This window comes from Gorilla gorilla, chromosome 9 (assembly GCF_029281585.2).
Source record: "Gorilla gorilla gorilla isolate KB3781 chromosome 9, NHGRI_mGorGor1-v2.1_pri, whole genome shotgun sequence".
NCBI lineage: Eukaryota > Metazoa > Chordata > Mammalia > Primates > Hominidae > Gorilla > Gorilla gorilla.
In genome coordinates, this window is record NC_073233.2 from 73,392,199 (window position 1) to 73,420,095 (window position 27,897).

The following is a 27,897-nucleotide window of genomic DNA, read 5'->3' on the forward strand; positions in this document are numbered from 1 at the left end:
AGATGGGGTTTCACCATGTTGACCAGGTTAGCTCGAACTTCTGACCTCGTGATTCGACTGCCTCATCCTCCCAAAGTGCTGGGATTACAGATGTGAGCCACCACGTCTGGCCTTTACTTTTTTATGTTTGAAATTTTCCATAACAAAACATCTTTAAGTATTGGAAATACTGACAAACGGTGAGCCAACTTTTCCCAAATACAAAATTATAACAAAATTACCCTGCACTGTCACCACCGTTTCATAAGGAAAAAGTCTTTATAACATCAAAGATACAAGAAGGGCTTGTGAACCCAAAATATCTGAGACAGGTCTCAACAAATTTAGAAGGTTTATTTTGCCGGCCGGGCACGGTGGCTAACACCTGTAATCCCAGCACTTCGAGAGGCCGAGGAGGGTGGATCTTGAGGTCAGGAGTTTGAGACCAGCCTGCCCAACATAGTGAAACCCTGTCTCTACTAAAAATACAAAAAATTAGCTGGGCATGATGGCGGGCGCCTGTAATCCCAGCTACTTGGGAGACTGAGGCAGGAGAATCGCTTGAACCTGTGAGGTGGAGGTTGCAGTGAGGCGAGATCGTGCCACTGCACTCTAGCCCGGGCGACAGTGCAAGACTCCGTCTCAAAAAACAAAAAAAAAGAGAAAGTTTATTTTGCCAAGGTTAAGGACACACCCATGACACAGCCTCGGGAGGTAGATAAGAGACAAAAATTTGCACTCTTTTCTTTTGAGTTTCTGATTAGCCTTTCACCTAATACGCAATTTACATTTGAGAGGAGGGCAGAGGAGTAGTCACTTTTGCTTTAGTCTGGTTTAGTGAAATCAGAGGTCAGGGGAAGCAATCCGATATGCATTAGTCTCACGTGAGCCTCGGAGGGATGATTTTGAGTTCTGTCTGTCCTTTGTCCACAAGGAATTTCCTTGTGGGCAAATTGTGAGGGAGGCATGTAGCTTTTGTTTTTTAAATCTTTGTAGCTATCTTATTTAGGGATAAAATCGGAAGCAGGTTTGCCTGACATAGTTCCCAGCTTGACTTTTCCCTTGGCTTAGTGATTTTGGGATTCCAAGATTTATTTTCCTTTCACAGGCTTAATCTCTGAATAAAGGACCCTCTTAAAAAGGGATGTAGTTAGTTTTCTGGAAAAGTCACAGCCGACGCTCCCAGGGACTGTTTCTGGTTCACGGGCCCTAGGTTCAAACAACCCTTCCCAAACCTTGTTTGTTTCAAAGGTTGAGATCAAAGCTAGTGGGTAGCTAGTGAGGCTGTGCTTGTTCACTCTGTGACTCGGACAAGCTGGCACCTGTCTTCTCTGGGCTGCTTTCTCTCAAAGACTGAGAGTGTTTAGTGTAGAAAGGCCCTCAGAGATCTGGATTAACCTCTTATTTATTTTTATTTTTTGTTTTGTTTTGTTGTTTTTGAGATGGAGTCTCACTCTGTCGCCCAGACTGGAGTGCAATGGCACAATCTTGGCTCACTGCAACCTCTGCCTCCCGGGTTCAAGCGATTCTCCTGCCTCAGCCTCCCAAGTAGCTGGGATTACAGGCGTATGTCACCACACCCTGCTAATTTTTGTGTTTTGAGTAGAGACAGGGTTTCGCCATGTTGGCCAGGCTGGTCTCGAACTCCTGACCTCAGATGATCTGCCCACCTCGGCCTCCCAAAGTGTTGGGATTACAGGCGTGAGCTACCATGCCCAGCCGGTTAACTTCTTATTTTTACAGATGGGAGAACTGAGACAAAGAGAGGAAGAGTGACTTGCTGGAGGTAACAGGGTGCCACTTAATGGCACAGCCTAGGGTAGAACCCAGGGCTGCTGGTGCCTCGTCCAGGGTTTGCTCCACTCAACGTTTTACCTGCTATGAACTGACCCATGATGTTGTTTTCGTCATTCTAGTCAGTACCTAGAAAGACAGCTGTGTGGACTAGCTGCTGGACCACCAGGCTTTAAGTCTTGACATTGCTATTTACTGGCTGTGCAACCTTGAGCAAGTTTACTTAACTTCTCTGGGCCTCCATTTCCTCATCTGTAAAATGGGTAGGTGCTGTAATCATGACAGTTATCTTCTGTGAAAATTCAGTGAATGCATGTGCCGCAGTGCCTGCCATGTAGAAAGGACTCAGTGCAGCATAGCTGCATTTTCACCTCCTATATGGATGGTAAGTTCCACAGATTTATTACGGAAAGCAGGCTGGCCTTTAACTTAGGGTCATGGAATGTCAGAGCTGGAAGGGGTCTCTTGAGGTAACTAGAGAGGCATCCTTTTACAGGAGAAAATGAGTCCCTGGGGGCCTGTGTGACCTGCTGAAGGTCCCAGGGGCTTTTGGTGACAGAACAGGAATCAAACTCCAAAGGGGTCCTCTGTCCTGGGGCTCTGGGCTTGTTGAACAAGTCAGCTGCCCCATCCTCCAATTTATAGAGCCATTAGCCCAAGGGAGTGTCAGTGTTGGTCAAGTAAAGACACGTGGAAGTGCACGGAGCTCTATAGTTTACTAACAGCATTTGCAAAGTTGGAGTCTTACTCCAGCCTAGAAGGTGGTGAGTGCTGGAATGAATATTCCATTTCACAGAAAGAAACCAAGGCCCCCAGGGGTGGGTTGGTAACCAAAGCCATGGGTAGAGGCACAGAAATTCCTTGACTACTCTGGAAAATGAGGGAGTTCACCTTCAAGAGAAGGAAGTTAGGTCAGTATAAAATGGCTGACAGCCTCTTCTGCCTTCAGAAAAGTACTTCAACTACAAAGTCAACTACTAACTTCCAAGGAGGTCAGGAAGGAAAGCAGTTGCTATGGCAACATCTTTGGCAGCTATTTTCATCCTTCTCTGGTTCAGAAGAGCTTCCAGCAGGTTCCTGTGGGAGGGATGGGGGAGAAAGGGAAAGGCTAGCTCCAGCCCAGCAACTGTCCTCGGCCAATCTCCCACCAGATTTGGGTGGCAAGAGGAAGGTGGCAGCCAATGAAGGGGCTCGGAGCTTGCATCATCCTCCTGACCAGGGTGGAATAACCAGGAGGCAGGCGCACGTGACCGTTTCCATGGTGACCTCCCTTAGCAACCCTGACTGGTCCTGTTTATGAACGCTGGAAAATTCCACCCAGCCTCTGTCCTGATTTTTTTATCTACTCTGCCTCCGCCTGCTCCAATGCAGGGGTGAAGTCACTGCCAGCATTTAACCCTTTCCCCACGTGGGCCTGGCTCCAGTCAGATCGAGGGTCTGGGAGGGCTGCAGGGATCTCTCAGTCGCCAATGGTTGCAGACAATCCAGTAACCCGCAGCTGTTACTTGCTGCACTGAACCCTGCCTGCGCTGAGTACCGAAAGCAGGAGGGAAGGTAGCCACATCTCTTGAGCCAGGCGCTGTCCTAAGCTCCTGACATCCCCACAGGCCTGAGAAAGGGGCACCACAAACAGGAACCAGGCTGAGACTGAGCCTGTGGACCCTGGTAGCAAGGGCGCCCTCTAAGAAGCCCTCTGTCATGCTACCGATGTTGCAGAACACCTGGGGCGGAGTGGGGAGTGCCAAAGCGCAGGGGATGGGTGCACAGCAGGGAGACGTCTATGGTCTGCAGGTGAGCTGAAGGCAGGCCCCCGAGGAGGTGGACATTTAGGCTGAATGGAGGACAGGGAGGCAGCAGGACCTGCTGTCTCCAGGACCCCCAAGTTTCTAGGCCAGAGCTGACAGCTGGTGGGTGCAGTCAGCCAGGCTCCAGGGAAGGCTGCTCCAGGCAGGGCTGAGTCCTCACGGTTCAGCTTTTAGAACTGGCCCGGTTGGAATTCTGGCTGGGGGCAGACAGGGAGGGCAAACCACAAACACTTCTGCCTGATCTGGCTGGGGAATCCACAGAGACCACCAGCTGGGACTGGGGTGAGCCTCTCAGAGCCCCTAGCACCAGCCCAAGGCTGCACAGGCTGACTGTGTGGGCGGATGCTGCCTAAGTCATGTGCAGAGCCGTCCTGAGCTGAGGCAGAACTATAAGAAGACATGAACTCTGTTTTCAAGACAGGTGACAATGACAAACAGCAATAAAAGCCACACACCATAGCTCAGGATAACAAGAGCTGAGATGTGTTTGGACAATGAGAAGAAAATAAACAAAAATAAAAAAAAAAAACAACAGCTGAGTCACCAAATGAAGGGCACAGCCCCAGGCGTGCTGGTGACGTCACTGGGCAGGGAAGGCCGCAGGAATCTGCAGCATGGACTGACTGTTCAGGTTCAAGGGGTCTTGACCTGGCTTCTGAAGTTGGGGGGTTCCCACTGCCAGGAGAGTGGCCATGACCGTGGAGAGCAGTGGAGGGAGGTCAGTGCAAGTAGGGAAAGTAGGGATCTTGCTGCCACAAACAGTGGGGGTGGGGGTGGGGAGGGCAGGAACAGAGGGGGCTGGACTGCATGAGGTTTATGGCCTTGGCTCAGGGTGGGGCGGTAGGTGATAAAGAGCCCAGAGAGAGGAAAAGTGACCCTTTGTGACCTGGGCCCTGGTCTCTGTTGACATCTTGGGCCTCAGCTGCAGTCTTTGCTTGAGCAGAAGAGTCATGGAAATTTCCACCCAGATTCCTTTCCCAGCACTCAGTCCCCAGCTCCACATTCTTCTAGGCCCTGCTGGGCTGAGTTCCGCTTGTGGTGGCTGCAGGCTTGAAGAGGCCGAGGACAGCCTCCAGGTCACGGGGACAGCCACAGAAGGCCAGTGGAGTGGGCGCATCAGAATTTCAGGCATGTGGGGCATTGAGCTGCCATGAAATACCAGAGCCATCCCCCGTGCCTGACAGGTCCCAGACGCCCCAGGGTCCCTGCTCCTGGGAGGGCAAAGAGGAGGAGTAACAGCCTCCTTCGTCACAGCAGTACTCGAGTCAGATCAGCTCATCACCAATGTGCCTCCCCCAGAGTAAGGGCAGCAGGAGTGGAAGAAGCCCAGGGGCACCTAAATATTGTGGGTTCAGCACTTCTGCTCTCCAGAAATGATCCAGGTCCACTGTTTTCTCAGGGGGAGTATTTTATATGTCTATCTCTAGAAGCTTCCAAGGGGAAAAAGTGACTTCAAGAGGAAAAAGTGACTTCAAGGGGAAAGAGGAGCTGGGAAGACCTTGGCAGCTCCTTCCCCTTGCCCGGCCTTCCTTTCCCTACTCTGGGCTCCAGGCTCCACCCCACCTTCTGTTAGGCCTTCCTGAACAGCAGCAGCAGCTGGGAATGCAAAATGGCATCCCTATGATGTCCCTGCCCTTTGTCCAGGGTGAGAGGGACCCTCCCTCAGTGGAGTTGACACAGACCTGCCTCTCTCTCATGTCTGTACTGGGAGTGAGCCTGAGGCCTCCCTGCCAACCGGACTGGAAACTCTGGAATCCCCTTTGTTCCCTTTGATCCTCAGAGGAGCGAGGGAGCCCTGTTAACAAACACACAGTCATCCGAGAAAATGTAGGCTGCCTTGGGACAGAGACTACTGATGGTTTGGTGATAAGTGGCGACTTTGGATACAGTGGCCAGAGGGGTCCTGTGCAAGGAGTGTCCTGTGGTCAGGGTGACGAGGAGTCTGCCTTCTGAAGAGCTGTAGAGGAGCATTCCCAGAAGACGGGCCAAAGACAGCAAAGACCAGGAATCTGGAAGGGCCGGGGCACTAAGAGACAGGAGGGAGGGGGCCCGCATTGCAGGCACAGGCAGCTTCAGGGCACTCTTTCACAGCCTTTCCTTTCTCTTGTCCCATGGCCACCCCCCCACTCCCAATCCAGGCCCCATGACCTCTGGCCTGGGCTATGGCACTGGGCCTCAGTGCCCTCCCCTCTGCTGCCTCTCCCAGCTCTGCCATCCTGCCCAGAGCAGCCAGACAATGCTTCCGGAAGCCAGGGCTTCTCCCAGCTCAGAAGCCATCCTGCCCTAAGAGCCATGTCCATGGCCCTCTCCAGGTGTCCACGCCAGCCCAGACCTCACTGTAGTCTTCTCTTGCTTTCCTGCCAACAGCCATACCCAGCACCCACCTGGCCAGTCATTTCCTCCTCCCCACACAAGCCTTGCCAATTTGGGGTGTGCAGGTGCAGGGCCTCTGTTTACCTATTCTGTCTGGGATATTCCCCACCCCCTGCCCCTCATAAAAGTCTATCAAATCCTACACATCCTTTTTGTTGTTGTTGTTGTTGTTGAGATGGAGGCTCACTGTCGCCCAGGCTAGAGGGCAGTGGCGCAATCTCGGCTCATGGCAACCTCCGCCTCCCGGGTTCAAGCGATTCTCCTGCCTGCCTCAGCCTCCCGAGTAGCTGGGATTACAGGCGCCTACCACCATGCCTGGCTAATTTTTGTATTTTAGTAGAGACGAGGTTTCACCATGTTGGTCAGGCTGGTCTTGAATTCCTGACCTCAAATGACCTGCCCACCTCGGCCTCCCAAAGTGCTGGGGTTACAGGCGTAAGCCACCACGCCCAGCCTGGCTTCTGGAATTTTCTAGCCAGAACACAGTCTCTCCTGGGCCCTGTTCCTGTTGTATAACTTCCTGTACTAATCTGTTCCCCTCATGGCTAGACCGAATGCAGCCTGACCCCTTGGATAAGCTTCCAGGAGAAAGCCCACAGGATGGGCAGCCAGGGTGTGAGGGTCCCTACAGCTAACTCAGGGAGATGTCCGGGCCCCAGAGGCCATCTGCCTGCATCTCTAAAAAGTGCTGTGGGAATGTAACTTTTCTGAGTCTTAGATTCTTCAATTGTAGCATGAGGGGCTACTTAGAATTATGGATTTTCAGGATTGGAAGAAAAATCTCAAGTTTTCTTGACGAGCTTCTTCGCAATGCAGGGATACTGCGGAACCCTAGGAAGGTCACCCAGCTTCCAGAGGATACCTGCGGGAATGGGAACTTGCTACCTAGAGGTTTATTCCACTCAAACACTGGGTGGCTCTGATCCACTATTACCAGTTCAGGAGAAGGCCCTGTCATTCTGCGGGCTTCTGTTTTAATCCGGCATTGTTGAGAAACACACCCCGACAAAGTGCCTGAAACCTTGTGGCTGCTACCCCCTTGTCCCAGGAGATGTGTGTCTGTGGGATGTGGGCCACACTTGCATTGAGGAAGAATGAATATACGTGTGTGTGTGTGTGTGTGTGTGTGTGTGTGTGTGTGTGAGCATGCTCATGGAGGATGTTTAATCAGCCTCATGCTGGGTGTGCCAGGCCAATACAAACATCTGCCAGGGACCTGAAGCATGACTGAAAAGATCAGGGACACAAGAACGCGGCTGCGACTCCCTGAGAGCTTCATTGTTCCTTCAGGCCACTTGGGAAGGTTCACTCAGCAGGGGTCTCCCGCGGTGACTCATCATGGGGCAAGGACAGCAAGGGCTGAGCCGGGCTCACTACCCTGCACTGGGCAGGGGGTGGGTAGGAGGTAGAGAGGTGAATGCTCCATCAGAGCTGCATGGAAACCACAGGTGGCCTCCGGGTTTTCTCCCCTGTCTCTGTGGATGGCAGTTGGTTCAGAAGTTCTGAACAGACCTCCAGAGGAAAGCAGTTCCCAGTTTCCCACGCAGTACAGCTAGCTCAGTGCCATTCCACTCCATCCTGATGGGCATTCGCATTTACGTCAAGTCTAAATCCGTTCTGTTCCTGTGGAATGATCTGTTCCTGTGGAATGATCTGTTCCTGTGGGAGCTTTTCAGTATTCTGGTTGTGTGTGTGTGTGTGTGTGTGTGTGTGTGTGTGTGTGTGTGTGTGTTATAAATTCCCAAAAAGATACTATTCCAATGTATTCATTGAGTCATTACTCAGTAGACACACATGGAGCTTCTACTGTGTGCCAGGCTCTAGTGATTTGGCAAATGACAGCTCTTTGCCTCAGCTTCCTCATCCCTCTAAGGGGAGAGCAACACCACCTCCCCCACAGGGCTGTTGTGAGGCACAGCACTCAATACACGTTACAGAAAATAAAGATGCACATGGAGTGGATAGACGGTTCTACAGACGCGGCCCCCAGGAAGGCATGGGGGACAGCCCTGTTGTGCCCCTCGATGTCAATCTGTCCTCCTACAGCCCACAGTGCTACAGTTGGGCTGCCACAGCCAGGCCTGCCACAGCCAGGCCTTTCGAAAGGATCCACCAATAGGCTTCAGGGCCCAGGGCCAAGCACATTACGCAGCAAATAGACCAAGGAAGGAACTAGGAGCCTGGAACTCTCAGGCAGGGGGTGGGGAATTGCTTTCTTAAGACACTTTCTCCTAAGAAAGAACAACAACTACAAAAAAGACACTTTCTTCTTTATTCCCCTCCCCGAAAGAGGATTCTGTATAACAAGGAATGCTTGCTAGAAGTAGAGGTGGGTACATTTAGAAGATGTTTTCTTGTCTCAGGAAGAGAGAATCTGTTTCCCCTACCCTCCTGCCCTGGTGATTCAGGGCTGTGATGGAAGAAGCCCCAGCTGCCTCTTCCGCATATCATTTTGGGAAGGTCAATGACACAGCCACTTCTAGTTTCTGTAACTCATTCTTGCTGGAACTGCCCTCAGCTCTCTGTGAAGTGACGGACCTGTCTGGTGGGTTTCAAGGGATAATTTTACATGTTCTACAGGGTAAATTATTAGCTGTCCAAAATCCCCTAGAAAACAATGCTCTGTCTTCCATATCATAGAGCTCTGAACTGCATCATCTCTGTAGGTTTTTTCCTGCTGTGGGGGCGGTCACAGTAGGTTAGGGAGCCTAAGTTTGTGCAGCAGCTACGGAAGGTCACATTGTTCCAGAAATTGGCTCTGGGAAGGTTGGCAGCCAGGGGACGGGATTGGGAACTGCAAATTCCTAAAATCTTTAGAAAACAAGAAAGTTTGGGCTGGGTGTGGTGGCTCATGCCTGTAATCCCAGCACTTTTGGAGGCAGAGGCAGGCGGATCACTTAAGGTCAGGAGTTCCAGACCAGCCTAGCCAACATGGTAAAACCCCGTCTCTACTAAAAATACGAAAACTAGCCGGGCATGGTGGCAGGCACTTGCAATCCCAGCTACTTGGGAGGCTGAAGCAGGAGAATCGCTTGAACCCAGAAGGCAGAGGTTACAGTAAGCTGAGATCCCGTCACTGCACTCTAGCCTGGGCGACAAGAGCAAAAAACTGTCTCAAGAAAAAAAAAAAACCAAAAACCAAGAAAGTTGTTTTCTTGGGACTGTCTTTGCCCTTCATTTCTGACCTGCATTTCTAGAGAGCTCTGGAAATGCAGAATTAAAGAAAAAATTACAGGATTAGATAAAATCAAAGTAGGCCTGGCAGGAATCCAGGTGCCATGAAGACAGCCACTCCGGCCTCTGGGCTCCAGGGCCGTAGATGAAGGATCTCTCAGAACCTTGTCTCTTGACTAAGCCTGACTGGACTTGCCAATCAAGGAAGGGGTGGAGTGGATTCTTGCATTCTCTGGAGGTTTCTGGCCTGGCCTGAGTCAGGAGGATTAAGGTAGGGCCTTGCTGACTGTATGCTTGGAGGCTGGATGCAAAATTTTTGCCCTTTTAGTCCTTTTCAGCACCCCGCCTTCTCGAAGGTACAGCCAGGAGGCCTAAGATCTTTCCTTTTTCTTTTTTTTGAGACAGTCTCGCTCTGTTGCCAGGCTGGAGTGCAGTGGCACCATCTCAGCTCACTGCAACCTCTGCCTCTCGGGTTCAAGCGATTCTCTTGCCTCAGTCTCCCGAGTAGCCGGGACTACAGGCACCCTCCACCACGCCCCAGCTAATTTTTGTATTTTTAGTAGAGATGGGGTTTCACCATGTTGGCCAGGGTGGTCTCGATTTTTTGACCTGGTGATCCGCCTGCCTCAGCCTCCCAAAGTGTTGGGATTACAGGCATGAGCCACCATGCCCGGCTCCAGCCTAAAGTCTTTCATGTCCTCTCCCCAAACCTTTGTTTACTGTATTTTATAGAATCAGCATCATGGTTTCTTGCATGGAATCCTCTCATTTTACATATCTCAGTTGCTACTGGGAAGTTATTTGGGTTGGTGCCTGAGGTCACAGGGCTGTTTGTCAGTGGAGTAATTGCCAGAAACTAGAACCAAGGGCCTTCTATTTTTAGCCTGGGCTTTTCTGAGGGGAGCATGAGATGACTGGCTAAAACAAATTTGCCCTCTTATATTTGTGTCCTTAGGCCCAAATGAAGTCTAGGTTTGAGACTAAAGTGAAAGGGAACAGACATGATATTAAAGGACTAGTGGAGGGGGCAGCTTCCATCGGACATTATGAAGTTAAAAGGAGCACAGATGCAGTCCAGAGAAAAGGTGCCTGAAAAAATTCAGTGTTATGTTAAAAAGATCCTTAGTTCCAAGAGTGGTGAGAAGGCCACATAATCAAATATATTATTAATCTCCTCACTAAAGTACATGGCAATTTTAGGCTGTCTTTTTTTATTATTTCATTTTTTAGAGTTTTTGTTTGTTTGTTTGTTTAGACGTCATCTTGCTCTGTCACCCAGGCTGGAGTGCAGTGACACGATCTCGGCTCACCACAACCTCTGCCTCCCGGGTTCAAGTGATTCTCGTGCCTTAGCCTCCTGAGTAGCTGGGATTACAGGCGCGCGCCGCCACACCTGGCTGATTTTTGCATTTTTAGTAGAGACGGGGTTTTACCAAGTTGGACAGGCTGGTCTGGAACTCCTGACCTCATGTGATCCAACTGCCTTGGCCCCTTTATGGGTTTTCACATTTGTGGATTCAAACAACCGTGAATCAAAAATATTTTTAAAGGCCGGGCATGGTGGGTCACGCCTGTAATCCCAGCACTTTGGGAGACCAAGGGAGGCAGATCACCTGAGGTCAGGAGTTCGAGACCAGCCTGACCAACATGGTGAAACCCTGTCTCTCCTAAAAATACAAAATTAGCCGGGCGTGATGGTGCATGCCTGTAATCCCAGCTACTCGGCAGGCTGAGGCAGGAGAATCGCTTGAACCTGGGAGGTGGAGGTTGCAGTGAGCCGAGATCACGCCATTGCACTCCAGCCTGGGCTACAAGAGTGAAACTCCATCTCAAAAAAGAAAAAAAAAGAAAAAGAAAAAATTTTAAAAATTGAGTCTGTATTGAACATGTACAGACTTCGTTTCTTATTATTACTCCCTCATCAATACAATATAAAAACTATTTACGTTGTATTAGGTGTTATAAGCAAACTAGAGATGATTTAAGGGATATGGGAGGATATCTGTAGGTTACATAAGGAACTTGAGCATCTTCAGATTTTAGTATCCGAGGAGAGGTTTTAGAACCAAGGCCCCACGGATACCAAGGGATGACTGTACAACATTCTGGCGGCTGGGAGCAGTGGCTCAAGCCTGTAATCCCAGCACTTTGGGAGGCCGAGGCGGGTGGATCACGAGGTCAGGAGATCGAGACCATCCTGGTTAACACGGTGAAACCCTGTCTCTGCTAAAACTACAAAAAATTAGTCGGGCGTGGTGGCGGGCGCCTGTAGTACCAGCTACTCGGGAGGCTGAGGCAAGAGAATTGCTTGAACCAGGGAGGCGGAGGTTCCCGTGAGCCGAGATCCCGCCGCTGCACTCCAGCCTCAGCGACAGAGTGAGACTTTGTCTCAAAAAAAAAAAAAAAAAAAGAAACATTCTGTAATCTGTAAAGGTAATGGAAATTAATGCAGTGACACTGACAATAATTAAAAGCATTTTAGGGCTCTTAACGTTCATCTCACTCGCTCTAGAGTGAAGGAGAGAGCAGAGGGCACAGAGCAGGTCCTAGGTCCTCCCCCAGATATAGAAAAACCGCAGGTGGGGAGACTGACAGAAATGCTGGAGAGGAAGGGAGGCAGCAGGACGTGGAAAATCTGGGATTCAAGAACAGCTTCTGCTGTTAATTAGCTGTGTCATTTCAGGCAAATCACAAAATCTCCAGGCCCCCAAATCCCCATTTGCGAAACTAGGTGACCTGCCTCAGTTTTCCTCCATCCAGCGATAAAATTCTACTAAAAAATTTCCAACCCCAGAGCAAGCATCAGGACTGTGCCTGAAGGGATCCGGCTGCATCTCAGTAATATTCCACTCTTACAGGCTTAAAAAAAAAAAAAAAGAAAGAAAGAAAACAAGAACAGTTTCACCAGCGTCAGTTGAGAACAGCTGCTTCAACAGGCCCTGCTTTATGTGGGCAGGTGGGGACAGGGAGTTGGCCCAGAAAACAGGACCCTCATTTCCTGGAGCCCCCAGGGCAGCTCCCCAACACCTTACACAACCTGCATCATTTACAGGAGCCAAAGGGGTTTTAGAAATCAACTTCATAGAGTTGCCGTATCATTGTGTTAGTTGCCATCCTAACCTATACAGCGTCACTAATCTCTCCCCTCGGAGTTGACTGCCTAAAAACAAGCCATGGATACAGGTTCTAAAGACCCGGGGGTGAGGGAGCGGAGAGGGTGGGTGTCATCACCCCGTCCAGCTCCAAGCTTTGTGTGCCCTGGAACTCTCCATTTTAGGTCATTGCTTCAGTTTCTTTTCTAAAAAATTAGGCTGCTGCAAGGTCAGCCTGAGACCACTTCTGCCCCGAGAATTCTAGACTAGTAAGACCTGGTGACATACAAACGACGAAGATATTTCACAATAACGCCATGGCCCTTGATAGCTACACGAGGGTTGTGTTCTGATTTTAAATTAATGGATGACGTCGAGACTACATGGAGGAAATGACAAAGGACAGGAGAGAGGTGGGAAAGGAAGACCTAGACTGAAAATGGAAGTTGGGCAGCAGCTCCACGAAAGAAAGACCAGCCCCCAAGTGCGGTGACAGCGCAGAGTAGCGACCGAGAAGTTCCCAGGCCAGCTGTCACCCCGCCCCCATGCCATTCCCCAGAACACGCACAGGCGTTAGGGCGGAGCGCGCGTGCGCAGTCACGCGCTTCGCCAACCGCCACAGCTCCGGGAAGGCGGCCAGGACCGGCTAGAGCCGGTTAGAACTAGTGGCGCCCGCCCACGAGCCAGCGCCTCACAAAGGGAGGGCGGCTCACGGCCCTCGCGTATCCCTGCGCGGCGCTCGCGAGCCGCCCCTCCCCCGGCCTTTGTCCCTGACGCAGCCCCACCGGTTGCCCAGTCCCTCCCCGCCCCCGCTCTCCCCTCTGCGGCCTGCAGCCCGAGATTTCTGTAAAGGACTGGGGCCCCGCAACTGGCCTCTCACCTGCCCTTTTAAGCGCAGCGCCATTTTAGCAACGCGGAAGCCCGGCGCTGGGAAGCCTCAGCTCACCTGAAGGCAGGTCCCCTCTGCCGCCTCCCGGAGCCCAGGTTTCCCAGAGTCCTTGGGACGCAGCGACGGGTTGTGCTGTTATCTTAGCCATTTCTATAGGCTGGCCATTCCAGGTGGTGGTATTTAGATAAAACCACTCAAACCCTGCAGTTTGGTCTTGGGGTTTGGAGGAAAGCTTTTATTTTTGTTCCTGCTCCGGTTCAGAAGGTCTGAAGCTCAGACCTAACCAGGCATAACACAGAATCTGCAAAACAAAAACTCCTAAAAAAGCAGACCCAGAGCAGTGTAAACACTTCAGGGTGTGTCCCTGACTGGCTGCCCAAGGTCCCTGTGTCTTCGGAGACAAAGCCATTCGCTTAGTTGGGCTACTTTAAAAGGCCACTTGAACTTGCTTTCCATGGCGATTTGCCTTGTGAGCACTTTCAGGAGAGCCTGGAAGCTGAAAAACGGTAGAAAAATGTCCGTGCGGGCCGTGGGGGGCTGGCGGCAACTGGGGGCCCAGATCAGAGTGGGCCACTGGCAGCCAACGGACCCCGGGGCTCAGGCGGGGAGCAGCTCTGTGGTGTTGGATTGAGGCGTTTTCCGAGAGTGAGTTTTCACGTTTCTAAGATTTCCCAAGCAGACAGCCCGTGCTGCTCCGATTTCTCGAACAAAAAAGCAAAACGTGTGGCTGTCTTTGGAGCAAGTCGCAGGACTGCAGGCAGTTGGTGGAGAAAGTCCGCCATTTTGCCACTTCTCAACCGTCCCTGCAAGGCTGGGGCTCAGTTGCGTAATGGAAAGTAAAGCCCTGAACGATCACACCTTAATCTTCCTTCAAAAGGTAGTAAACTATACCTACTGTCCCTCAAGAGAACACAAAAGGTGCTTTAAGAGGCATTTTAAAAGTTCCGGGGGTTTTGTGAGGTGTTTGATGACCCGTTTAAAATATGATTTCCATGTTTCTTTTGTCTAAAGTTTGCAGCTGAAATCTTTCCACACGCTAGTAATTTAAGTATTTCTGCATGTGTAGTTTGCACTCAAGTGCCATAAGCTGTTAAGAAAAATCTAGAAAAGTAAAACTAGAACCTATTTTTAACCGAAGAACTACTTTTTGCCTCCCTCATAAAGAAGGCGGAAGGTGATCGAATTCCGGTGCTGCGAGTTGTCCTCCGTCTATAAATACGCCTCGCCCGGGCTGTGCGGCAGGCGTTGAGGCAGCCAGCGCAAGGCTTTCTGCTGAGGCTGCAGGCGCGGCTTGAGGAAACCGCAGATAAGTTTATTCTCTTTGAAAGATGGAGATTAATACAACTACTTAAAAAATATAGTCAATAGGTTACTAAGATATTGCTTAGCGTTAAGTTTTTAACGTAATTTTAATAGCTTAAGATTTTAAGAGAAAATATGAAGACTTAGAAGAGTAGCATGAGGAAGGAAAAGATAAAAGGTTTCTAAAACATGACGGAGGTTGAGATGAAGCTTCTTCATGGAGTAAAAAATGTATTTAAAAGAAAATTGAGAGAAAGGACTACAGAGCCCTGAATTAATACCAATAGAAGGGCAGTGCTTTTAGGTTAAAATGAAGGTGACTTAAACAGCTTAAAGTTTACTTTAAAAGTTGTAGGTGATTAAAATAATTTGAAGGCGATCTTTTAAAAAGAGATTAAACCGAAGGTGATTAAAAGACCTTGAAATCCATGACGCAGGGAGAATTGCGTCATTTAAAGCCTAGTTAACGCATTTACTAAACGCAGACGAAAATGGGAAGATTAATTGGGAGTGGTAGGTTGAAACAGTTTGGAGAAGATAGAAGTTTGAAGTGGAAAACTGGAAGACAGAAGTACAGGAAGGCGAAGAAAATAGAGAAAATAGGGAAATTAGAAGATAAAAACATACTTTTAGAAGAAAAAATAAATTTAAACTTGAAAAGTAGGAAGCAGAAGAAAAAAGACAAGCTAGGAAACAAAAAACTAAGGGCAAAATGTACAAACTTAGAAGAAAATTGGAAGATAGAAACAAGATAGAAAATGAAAATATTGTCAAGAGTTTCAGATAGAAAATGAAAAGCTAAGACAAGTATTGGAGAAGCATAGAAGATAGAAAAATATAAAGCCAAAAATTGGATAAAATAGCACTGAAAAAATGAGGAAATTATTGGTAACCAATTTATTTTAAAGGCCCATCAATTTAATTTCTGGTGGTGCAGAAGTTAGAAGGTAAAGCTTGAGAAGATGAGGGTGTTTACGTAGACCAGAACCGATTTAGAAGAATACTTGAAGCTGGAAGGGGAAGTTGGTTAAAAAATCACATCAAAAAGCTACTAAAAGGACTGGTGTAATTTAAAAAAAACTAAGGCAGAAGGCTTTTGGAAGAGTTAGAAGAATTTGGAAGGCCTTAAATGCAGTAGCTTAGTTTGAAAAATGTGAAGGACTTTCGTAACGGAAGTAATTCAAGATCAAGAGTAATTACCAACTTAATGTTTTTGCATGGACTTTGAGTTAAGATTATTTTTTAAATCCTGAGGACTAGCATTAATTGACAGCTGACCCAGGTGCTACACAGAAGTGGATTCAGTGAATCTAGGAAGACAGCAGCAGACAGGATTCCAGGAACCAGTGTTTGATGAAGCTAGGACTGAGGAGCAAGCGAGCAAGCAGCAGTTCGTGGTGAAGATAGGAAAAGAGTCCAGGAGCCAGTGCGATTTGGTGAAGGAAGCTAGGAAGAAGGAAGGAGCGCTAACGATTTGGTGGTGAAGCTAGGAAAAAGGATTCCAGGAAGGAGCGAGTGCGATTTGGTGATGAAGCTAGCAGGCGGCTTGGCTTGGCAACCACACGGAGGAGGCGAGCAGGCGTTGTGCGTAGATAGAGGATCCTAGACCAGCATGCCAGTGTGCCAAGGCAACAGGGAAAGCGAGTGGTTGGTAAAAATCCGTGAGGTCGGCAATATGTTGTTTTTCTGGAACTTACTTATGGTAACCTTTTATTTACTTTTCTAATGTAATGGGGGAGTTTCGTACTGAGGCGTAAAGGGATTTATATGGGGACGTAGGCCGATTTCCGGGTGTTGCAGGTTTCTCTTTTTCAGGCTTATACTCATGAATCTTGTCTGAAGCTTTTGAGGGCAGACTGCCAAGTCCTGGAGAAATAGTAGATGGCAAGTTTGTGGTTTTTTTTTTTTTTTTTACGAATTTGAGGAAAACCAAATTAATTTGATAGCCAAAATTGAGACAATTTCAGCAAATCTGTAAGCAGTTTGTATGTTTAGTTGGGGTAATGAAGTATTTCAGTTTTGTGAATAGATGACCTGTTTTTACTTCCTCACCCTGAATTCGTTTTGTAAATGTAGAGTTTGGATGTGTAACTGAGGCGGGGGGGGGAGTTTTCAGTATTTTTTTTTGTGGGGGTGGGGGCAAAATATGTTTTCAGTTCTTTTTCCCTTAGGTCTGTCTAGAATGACTCAAGGTGTAACAGAAAACAAGAAAATCCAATATCAGGATAATCAGACCACCACAGGTTTACAGTTTATAGAAACTAGAGCAGTTCTCACGTTGAGGTCTGTGGAAGAGATGTCCATTGGAGAAATGGCTGGTAGTTACTCTTTTTCCCCCCACCCCCTTAATCAGACTTTAAAAGTGCTTAACCCCTTAAACTTGTTATTTTTTACTTGAAGCATTTTGGGATGGTCTTAACAGGGAAGAGAGAGGGTGGGGGAGAAAATGCTTTTTTCTAAGATTTTCCACAGATGCTATAGTACTATTGACAAACTGGGTTAGAGAAGGAGTGTACCGCTGTGCTGTTGGCACGAACACCTTCAGGGACTGGAGCTGCTTTTATCCTTGGAAGAGTATTCCCAGTTGAAGCTGAAAAGTACAGCACAGTGCAGCTTTGGTTCATATTCAGTCATCTCAGGAGAACTTCAGAAGAGCTTGAGTAGGCCAAATGTTGAAGTTAAGTTTTCCAATAATGTGACTTCTTAAAAGTTTATTAAAGGGGAGGGGCAAATATTGTCAATTAGTTGGCAGTGGCCTGTTATGGTTGGGATTGGTGGGGTGGGTTTAGGTAATTGTTTAGTTTATGATTGCAGATAAACTCATGCCAGAGAACTTAAAGTCTTAGGATGGAAAAAGTAAAGAAATATCAACTTCCAAGTTGGCAAGTAACTCCCAATGATTTAGTTTTTGTTTCCCCCAGTTTTTGAATTGGGAAGCTGGGGGAAGTTAAATATGAGCCACTGGGTGTACCAGTGCGTTAATTTGGGCAAGGAAAGTGTCATAATTTGATACTGTATCTGTTTTCTTTCAAAGTATAGAGCTTGGGGAAGGAAAGTATTGAACTGGGGGTTGGTCTGGCCCACTGGGCTGACATTACAATTATGGGAAATGCAAAAGTTGTTTGGATATGGTAGTGTGTGGTTCTCTTTTGGAATTTTTTTCAGGTGATTTAATAATAATTTAAAACTACTATAGAAACTTCAGAGCAAAGGAAGTGGCTTAATGATCCTGAAGGGATTTCTTCTGATGGTAGCTTTTGTATTATCAAGTAAGATTCTATTTTCAGTTGTGTGTAAGCAAGTTTTTTTTTTTAGCGTAGGAGAAATACTTTTCCGTTGTTTAACTGCAAAACAAGATGTTAAGGTATGCTTCAAAAATTTTGTAAATTGTTTATTTTAAATTTATCTGTTTGTAAATCGTAACTGATTAAGAATTGTGATAGTTCAGCTTGAATGTCTCTTAGAGGGTGGGCTTTTGTTGATGAGGGAGGGGAAACTTTTTTTTTTCTATAGACTTTTTTCAGATAACATCTTCTGAGTCATAACCAGCCTGGCAGTATGATGGCCTAGATGCAGAGAAAACAGCTCCTTGGTGAATGATAAGTAAAGGCAGAAAAGATATGTCATACCTCCATTGGGGAATAAGCATAACCCTGAGATTCTTACTACTGATGAGAACATTATCTGCATATGCCAAAAAATTTTAAGCAAATGAAAGCTACCAATGTAAAGTTACGGAATCTACCATTTTAAAGTTAATTGCTTGTCAAGCTATAACCACAAAAATAATGAATTGATGAGAAATACAATGAAGAGCCAATGTCCATCTCAAAATACTGCTTTTACAAAAGCAGAATAAAAGCGAAATGAAATGAAAATGTTACACTACATTAATCCTGGAATAAAAGAAGCCGAAATAAATGAGAGATGAGTTGGGATCAAGTGGATTGAGGAGGCTGTGCTGTGTGCCAATGTTTCGTTTGCCTCAGACAGGTATCTCTTCGTTATCAGAAGAGTTGCTTCATTTCATCTGGGAGCAGAAAACAGCAGGCAGCTGTTAACAGATAAGTTTAACTTGCATCTGCAGTATTGCATGTTAGGGATAAGTGCTTATTTTTAAGAGCTGTGGAGTTCTTAAATATCAACCATGGCACTTTCTCCTGACCCCTTCCCTAGGGGCTTTCAGGATTGAGAAATTTTTCCATCGAGCCTCTTTAAAATTGTAGGACTTGTTCCTGTGGGCTTCAGTGATGGGATAGTACACTTCACTCAGAGGCATTTGCATCTTTAAATAATGTCTTAAAAGCCTCTAAAGTGATCAGTGCCTTAATGCCAACTAAGGAAATTTGTTTAGCATTGAATCTCTGAAGGCTCTATGAAAGGAATAGCATGATGTGCTGTTAGAATCAGATGTTATTGCTAAAATTTACATGTTGTGATGTAAATTGTGTAGAAAACCATTAAATCATTCAAAATAATAAACTATTTTTATTAGAGAATGTATACTTTTAGAAAGCTGTCTCCTTATTTAAATAAAATACTGTTTGTCTGTAGTTTAGTGTTGGGGCAATCTTGGGGGGGATTCTTCTTTAATCTTTCAGAAACTTTGTCTGCGAACACTCTTTAATGGACCAGATCAGGATTTGAGCGGAAGAACGAATGTAACTTTAAGGCAGGAAAGACCAATTTTATTCTTCATAAAGTGATGAGCATATAATAATTCCAGGCACATGGCAATAGAGGCCCTCTAAATAAGGAATAAATAACCTCTTAGACAGGTGGGAGATTATGATCAGAGTAAAAGGTAATTACACATTTTATTTCCAGAAAGTCAGGGGTCTATAAATTGACAGTGACTAGAGTATAAAGTACTTTTTCACATTTCCAAAGTTTGCATGTTAACTTTAAATGCTTACAATCTTAGAGTGGTAGGCAGTGTTTTACACTATTGACCTTATATAGGGAAGGTGGGGGGGTTGCCTGTGGGTTTTTAAAGAATTTTCCTTTGCAGAGGCATTTCATCCTTCATGAAGCTGTTCAGGATTTTGAATTGCATATGAGTGCTTGGCTCTTCCTTCTGTTCTCCTAGTGAGTGTATGAGACCTTGCAGTGAGTTTATCAGCATACTCAAAATTTTTTTCCTGGAATTTGGAGGGACGGGAGGAGGGGGTGGGGCTTACTTGTTTTAGCTTTTATTTTTTTACAGACTTCACAGTGAATGCAGTTGTCTTGACTTCAGGTCTGTCTGTTCTGTTGGCAAGTAAATGCAGTACTGTTCTGATCCCGCTGCTATTAGAATGCATTGTGAAACGACTGGAGTATGATTAAAAGTTGTGTTCCCCAATGCTTGGAGTAGTGATTGTTGAAGGAAAAAATCCAGCTGAGTGATAAAGGCTGAGTGTTGAGGAAATTTCTGCAGTTTTAAGCAGTCGTATTTGTGATTGAAGCTAAGTACATTTTGCTGTGTATTTTTAGGTAAAATGCTTTTTGTTCATTTCTGGTGGTGGGAGGGGACTGAAGCCTTTAGTCTTTTCCAGATGCAACCTTAAAATCAGTGACAAGAAACAAATTCCAAACAAGCAACAGTCTTCAAGAAATTAAACTGGCAAGTGGAAATGTTTAAACAGTTCAGTGATCTTTAGTGCATTGTTTTTGTGTGGGTTTCTCTCTCCCCTCCCTTGGTCTTAATTCTTACATGCAGGAACACTCAGCAGACACACGTATGCGAAGGGCCAGAGAAGCCAGACCCAGTAAGAAAAAATAGCCTATTTACTTTAAATAAACAAACCAAACATTCCATTTTAAATGTGGGGATTGGGAACCACTAGTTCTTTCAGATGGTATTCTTCAGACTAGAAGGAGCTTCCAGTTGAATTCACCAGTGGACAAAATGAGGAAAACAGGTGAACAAGCTTTTTCTGTATTTACATACAAAGTCAGATCAGTTATGGGACAATAGTATTGAATAGTTTTCAGCTTTATGCTGGAGTAATTGGCATGTGAGCAAACTGTGTTGGCGTGGGGGTGGAGGGGTGAGGTGGGCGCTAAGCCTTTTTTTAAGATTTTTCAGGTACCCCTCACTAAAGGCACCGAAGGCTTAAAGTAGGACAACCATGGAGCCTTCCTGTGGCAAGAGAGACAACAAAGCGCTATTATCCTAAGGTCAAGAGAAGTGTCAGCCTCACCTGATTTTTATTAGTAATGAGGACTTGCCTCAACTCCCTCTTTCTGGAGTGAAGCATCCGAAGGAATGCTTGAAGTACCCCTGGGCTTCTCTTAACATTTAAGCAAGCTGTTTTTATAGCAGCTCTTAATAAAGCCCAAATCTCAAGCGGTGCTTGAAGGGGAGGGAAAGGGGGAAAGCGGGCAACCACTTTTCCCTAGCTTTTCCAGAAGCCTGTTAAAAGCAAGGTCTCCCCACAAGCAACTTCTCTGCCACATCGCCACCCCCGTGCCTTTTGATCTAGCACAGACCCTTCACCCCTCACCTCGATGCAGCCGGTAGCTTGGATCCTTGTGGGCATGATCCATAATCGGTTTCAAGGTAACGATGGTGCCGAGGTCTTTGGTGGGTTGAACTATGTTAGAAAAGGCCATTAATTTGCCTGCAGATTGTTAACAGAAGGATATTAAAACCACAGCTAAGTAGCTCTATATAACACTTATCCAGTGACTAAAACCAACTTAACCCAGTAAGTGGAGAAATAACATGTTCAAGAACTGTAATGCTGGGTGGGAACATGTAACTTGTAGACTGGAGAAGATAGGCATTTGAGTGGCTGAGAGGACTTTTGGGTGGGAATGCAAAAATTCTCTGCTAAGACTTTTTCAGGTGAACATAACAGACTTGGCCAAGCTAGCATCTTAGCGGAAGCTGATCTCCAATGCTCTTCAGTAGGGTCATGAAGGTTTTTCTTTTCCTGAGAAAACAACACGTTTTGTTTTCTCAGGTTTTGCTTTTTGGCCTTTTTCTAGCTTAAAAAAAAAAAAAAGCAAAAGATGCTGGTGGTTGGCACTCCTGGTTTCCAGGACGGGGTTCAAATCCCTGCGGCGTCTTTGCTTGACTACTAATCTGTCTTCAGGACTCTTTCTGTATTTCTCCTTTTCTCTGCAGGTGCTAGTTCTTGGAGTTTTGGGGAGGTGGGAGATAACAGCACAGTATCTTTGAACTATATACATCCTTGATGTATAATTTGTCAGGAGCTTGACTTGATTGTATATTCATATTTACACGAGAACCTAATGTAACTGCCTTGTCTTTTTCAGGTAATAGCCTGCAGCTGGTGTTTTGAGAAGCCCTACTGCTGAAAACTTAACAATTTTGTGTAATAAAAATGGAGAAGCTCTCAATTGTTGTGGTTCTTTTGTGAATAAAAAAATCTTGATTGGGGAAAAAAGATGGGTGTTCTGTGGACTTGTTCTGTTAAATCTGTGGTCTGTAAACACAGCTCCCTTAATTACAGCATAATCTTCAAGTAGGGTACGGACTTTGGGGGATTGGTGCGAGGGTAGTGGGTGAGTGGCCCACTCACTGTAACCACTGGGGTTACTAAAAAGCCCAGTAACCCCCACAGGAAAATAGGGAACTTCTTTTTAAGTAGCCTCCTTTCCACTATTTAGTAATTGGCTGTGAGCTGGGCTGGGGGAGAAATGGGGCGGAGTGTGTGTGTGTGTGTCATTGGAAAGACCTCTGTAAGTTCTTTTTGTTTTTTTGAGACAGTCTCACTTTGTCGCCCAGGCTGGAGTGTAGTGGCATGATCTCTGCAAACTGCAACCTCCACTTCTGGGGTCCAAGTGATTCTCCTGCTTCACCCTCCCTGTAGCTGGGACTACAGGTGCATACCACCACGCCTGGCTAATTTTTGTATTTTCAGTTAGAGACGTGGTTTTACCATGTTGGCCAGGCTGGTCTCAAACTCCTGACCTCATGTGATCCACCCGCCTGGGCCTCCGAAAGTGCTGGGATTACAAGCGTGAGCCACCAAGCCTGGCCGATCCTTTTAAGTTTTTAAACCAATTAAGCTCTTTGGTTCCCCCTCAGAGTCCCAAGGTCCTGGGTCACTCAGGATCACATTTTCCTTTAATCAGTTGTCACTGGTCCCCTTTTGTCCCTTTGTGCTGTGGGATTAGTAGCAGCATCTGGCTGTTGGAAGAAGGACTGGCTGGGATCTCAGGTGAAATACCCTCCCTGGCCCTCCTTACACTTAAGATCTCCCTGAAAAGTCAGACCTTGCTTATTGGAGTTTGAGATGCATTCTAGTAAACCCAGACCTACCAGAGAGAGGGACCCACATCTGAAGAATCTTCCAGCCTGGGGAACCTGTGACTGGCCACACCCTTAGCCTAATGGAGGGGCCTCAAGCAGAACTACCTTTTTTTTTTTTTTTTTAATGGTATTACATTTTGCAAAGGGAGAGGTAGACTCTGATTGGGCCCCTTTTGACAACGCAGCAGAGCTGAGGTTTGAATCCTAGTCAGTCAACACTTCAACCCCTATGTTGCTGTTTCTTCAGTGTCTAGAATGTTCTGATAGATGAAGCAATGGCCCGGCAGGTCAGCAGCACACCAACCCCCAACCTACCCAGCCTGTGTAGGCCTTGGCCACAGGAGCTTTCTCTTCCCTTGAAGTGATCTAATGGGGGATGGGGTATCTGTCTCGCTGGTTATGAAAGAAGCTGAGCTAGGTGCTCTCCTAAGTTGGTTAAGTGTCTTCTGAATTGATGCCCAGTCAGTTTCATATGGAGAAAGGTCTCTGTTTTTCCAAAGCAGAAGGTTCTGTGCAAGCACAAATACTGGAGAGCAAAGGAGTACGAGTAGGAGTTGGGGGCCACGCACAGTGGCTCACGCCTGTAATCCCAGGACTTTGGGAGGCCGAGGTGGGCAGATCACCTGAGGTCAGGAGTTCGAGACCAGCCTGACTAACATGGAGAAACCCCGTCTCTACTAAAAATACAAAATTAGCCGGGCGTGGTGGCATATGTCTGTAACCCCAGCTACTCCAGAGGCTGAGGTAGGAGAATCGCTTGGACCCGGGAGGCGGAGGTTGCAGTGAGCTGAGATTGCACCACTGCACTCCAGGCACTCCAGCCTGGGCAACAAGAGCGAAACTGTCTCAAAAAAAAAAAAAAAAAAAGAAGAAGAAGAAAGGCTGGGCACGGTGGCTCACGCCTGTAATCCCAGCACTTTGGGAGGCCGAGGCGGGCGGATCACGAGGTCAGGAGATTGAAACCATCCTGGCTAACACGGTGAAACCCCGTCTCTACTAAACACACACACACACACACACACACACACACACACACACACACACACACACACACACACACACACACATTTGCTGGGCGTGGTGGAGGGCGCCTGTAGTCCCAGCTACTCGTGAGGCTGAGGCAGGAGAATGGCGTGAACCTGGGAGGCGGAGCTTGCAGTGAGGTGAGATCGGGCCACTGCACTCCAGCCTGGGCGACAGAGCGACACTCCGTCTTAAAAAAAAAAGAGTAAGAGCTGGGCATTCGCCAGGGGCTACGTACGTAGTTCCTGGTGTTGAGGAAGTTCTCCAGGATTGAAAAATGTAAAGATCAGACACTGATCACAGCAACAGGAGGAGGCAGAAAAGTAGGCCGGAAGTCATTTCCACCCTCTGAGCACAAAATGGAGAGCATAAATTCCCCAAAAGCTCCTGTCCAAGTCAAGGGGACTGCGCTTTTTTTTTTTTTTTTTTTTGAAACAGAGTCTCGCTCTGTCGCCAGGCTGGAGTGCAGTAGTGTGATCTCGGCTCACTACAACCTCCGCCTCCTGAGTTCAAGCGATTCTCCTGCCTCAACCTTCCGACTAGCTGGAACTACAGGCTCGCCACCACGCCCAGCTAATTTTTGTATATTTAGTAGACGCGGGGTTTCACCTTGTTGGCCAGGATGGTCTCGATCTCTTGACGTCGTGATCCGCCCGCCTCGGCCTCCCGAAGTGCTGGGATTACAGGGATGAGCCACCGCGCCCGGCCGACTGCTCTTAATAATATAAACAAGCCCCAGGCATTCCCCATATGTACTCCTCCAGTTGTACAAAGGGACCTCAGTTTTTCTTTTTTTTTTTTTTTCTTTTTTTTTTTTTTGAGACGGAGTCTCGCTCTGTCGCCCAGGCTGGAGTGCAGTGGGGCAATCTCGGCTCACTGCAACATCCACCTCCCAGTTCAAGCGATTCTCCTCCCTCGGCCTTCTGAGTAGCTGGGACTACAGGCACACGCCACAACGCCCAGCTAATTTTTGTATTTTTAGTAGAGACAGAGTTTCACCATGTTGGCCAGGCCAGTCTGGAACTCCCGACCTCAAGTGATCTGCCTGCCTTGGCCTCCCAAAGTGCTAAGATTACAGGTGTGAGCCACCGATCCCGGCCCACAGTTTTGGATTTCATTATCCTGATAATCCTGAGTTCAAGGGGCAGCTCCACCATTCCCCAACCCCTCCAAAACCTACCCTCTCAAGCCTCTCAGACCGAGGATCAGGGGCTGGTTGGTATGGACCTGTGTGAGATTTGGTTTGTTTTTGTTTTTGATAAAGGATCTCACTTTGTAGCTCAGGTTGGAATGCAGAGGCACAATCTAGGCTCGGCTCACTGCAACCTCTGCCTCTCAGGCTCAAGTGATCCTCCCATCTCAGCCCCGGGGTAGCTGGGATTATAGGAACACCTGCCACCACACCTGTCTAATTTTTTTTTTTTTTTTTTTTTTTTTTTTTTTTTGAGAAGCAGTCTTGCTCTGTCACCCAGGCTGGAGTGCAATGGTGCAATCTCGGCTCACTGCCACCTCCACCTCCTGGGTTCAAGCAATTCTTCTGCCTCAGCCTCTGGAGTAGCTGAGGCTACAGTTGTGCGCCACCACACCTGGCTAATTTTTTTGTATTTTTAGTAGAGACAGGGTTTCACCATATTACCCAGGCTGGTCTCAAACTCCTGACCTCGTGATCCGCTGTTTTCGTTTTGTTTTGTGTTTTTTTTGAGATGGAGTTTCATTCTTGTTCCCCAGGCTGGAGTGCAATGGCGCGATCTCCGCTCACTGCAACCTCTGCCTCCCGGGTTCAAGCAATTCTCCTGCCTCAGCCTCCTGAACAGCTGGGATTACAGGCATGCGCCACCATACCTGTCTAGTTTTGTATTTTTAGTAGAGACGGGGTCTCTCCATATTGGTCAGGCTGGTCTGGAACTCCCGACCTCAGGTGACCCACCCACCTCAGCCTCCCAAAGTGCTGGGATTACAGGCGTGAGCCACCACGCCTGGCCTAATTTTTGCATTTTTATTTTGTTTTATTTATTTATTTATTTATTTTTGAGACGGCGTCTTGCTCTGTCGCCCAGGCTGGAGTGCAATGGCGCGATCTCAGCTCACTGCAAGCTCTACCTCCCAGGTTCACGCTATTCTCCTGCCTCAGCCTCTTGAGTAGCTGGGATTACAGGCACTCACGACGGTGCCCAGCTAATTTTTGTATTTTTAGTAGAGACGGGGGTGTCCGCCATGTTGGCCAGGCTGGTTTCGAACTCCTGACCTCAGGTGATCCGCCTCCCTCGGCTTTCCAAAGTGCTGGGATTACAGACTTGAGCCACTGCACCTGGCCCGGGCCGAGTACTTCTGACTTCAGGAAATGGATGAAATTACCAGACTTAGGGGAAGGGAACAGTGTGGGGAAGAGATCTGGGAGGGTTCTCATTCATGGGTTGTTGATTTGGAAGACCAGAATCCTGGCTCTGACAAAGCAGTGTTCTTTACGCCTCTGTTTTCCTATCTTTAACTGGGGACAGTGCTCTGTCAGTTTACTGTGACAAGCAAGAGTAGCCACAGTAGACCCACCTGGAAGCAACTAGAAATGACTTGGCTCTTGCTGCCATCTAGTGAACAAATTGGGCATTGCATGCGTTAGCTTTGGAATACATTGTAATACACTTGTTCAACAAACTTTTTTTTTTTTTTTGAGACGGAGTCTCACTCTGCCACCCAGGCTGGAATGCAGCGGTGCCATCTTCACTCACTGCAACCTCCGCCTCCTGGGTTCAAGCAATTCTCCTGCCTCAGCCTCCTGAGTAGCTGGGATTACAGGCTCCCACCACCACGCCTGGCTAATTTTTGTATTTTTAGTAGAGACAGGGTTTCACCATGTTGGCCAGGCTGATCTCGAACTCCTGACCTCAGGTGATCCACCTGCCTCAGCCTACCAAAGTGCTGGGATTACAGGCGTGAGCCACTGCACCCGTCTCAATAAGCATTTTTATTGCTGAGTAATATCCCGTGGATATACCATGAAACTATTTTTAAAAATATTGGCTGGGGGCTGGGCGCGGTGGCTCACGCCTGTAATCCCAGCACTTTGGGAGGCCGAGGAGGGTGGATCACCTGAGGTTAGGAGTTCGAGACCAGCCTAGTCAATATGGAGAAACCTCCTCGTCTCTACTAAAAATACAAAAATGTAACAAACCTCACATTCGACACATGTATCCCAGAACTTAAAGTTAAAAAAAAAAAATTATCTGAGTGTGATGGCACATGCCTGTAATCCCAGGTACTCGGGAGGCTGAGGCAGGAGAATTGCTTGAACCAGGGAGGCAGAGATTGCAGTGAGCCGAGATCACGCCATTGCACTCCAGCCTGGCCAACAGTGAGACTCCATCTCAAAAAAAAAAAAAAAAAAAAATTAAGGCCAGGCTCGGTGGCTCACGCCTGTAACCCCAGCACTTTGGGAGGCCAAGATGGACAGAACACTTGAAGTCAGGGGTTTGAGACCAGCCTGGCCAATGTGGTAAAACCTTGTTTCTACTAAAAATACAAAAAAATTAGCTGGGCGTGGTGGCACACATCTGTAATCCCAGCTATTCGGGAGGCTGAGACATGAGAATCACTTGAACCCAGGAGGTAGAGATCACGTCACTGCACTCCAGCCTGGGTACCAGAGCGAGACTCTGTCTCAAAAAAATAAAAATTAAGAGTGGCTGGGCATGGTGGCTCACGCCGGTAATCCAAGCGCTTTGGAAGGCTGCAGAGGGTGGACCTCTTGAGGCCAAGAGTTTGAGACCAACATGGCCAACATAGCAAGACCAAAAATATACAAAAATTAGCCGGGCGTGGTGGCTGGCTCCTGTAATCCCAGCTATTTGGGAGGCTGAGGCATTGCTTGAACCCAGGAGGTGGAGGCTACATTAGGCCGAGATCACACCACTGCACTCCAGCCTGGACAACAGAGCAAGACTCTGTCTCAAAAAACAACAACAACAAAAAAGAGATTGTGTCTTGCTTTGTTATCCAGGCTGGTCTTGAACTCCTGGACTCAAGGGATCCTCCCACCTCAGCCTCCCAAAGTGGGATTACAGGTGTGACCCACTGCACCCAGCACTGGTGTTTTTTGTTTTGTTTTGGGACAGGGTCTCACTTTGTCGCTGTTGCTCAGGCCGCAGTTCAGTGGCAGGATCTCAGCTTACTGCAGCCTCTGCCTCCTGAGCTCAAGCGATCCTC

General features: G+C 47.5%; 1 long non-coding RNA gene across 1 annotated transcript; it reads right to left on the bottom strand.

Moving 5' to 3' along the window:
- Window positions 1-2,470: 2,470 nt before the first annotated feature.
- On the bottom strand, window positions 2,471-23,516 carry LOC129525251 (uncharacterized). Its single transcript, XR_010135365.1, has 2 exons — window positions 13,164-23,516; window positions 2,471-2,850 (listed from the first exon to the last, which is right to left on the bottom strand). It is a non-coding gene; the product is annotated as an uncharacterized lncRNA (long non-coding RNA).
- Between the last annotated feature and the right edge of the window lie 4,381 nt (window positions 23,517-27,897).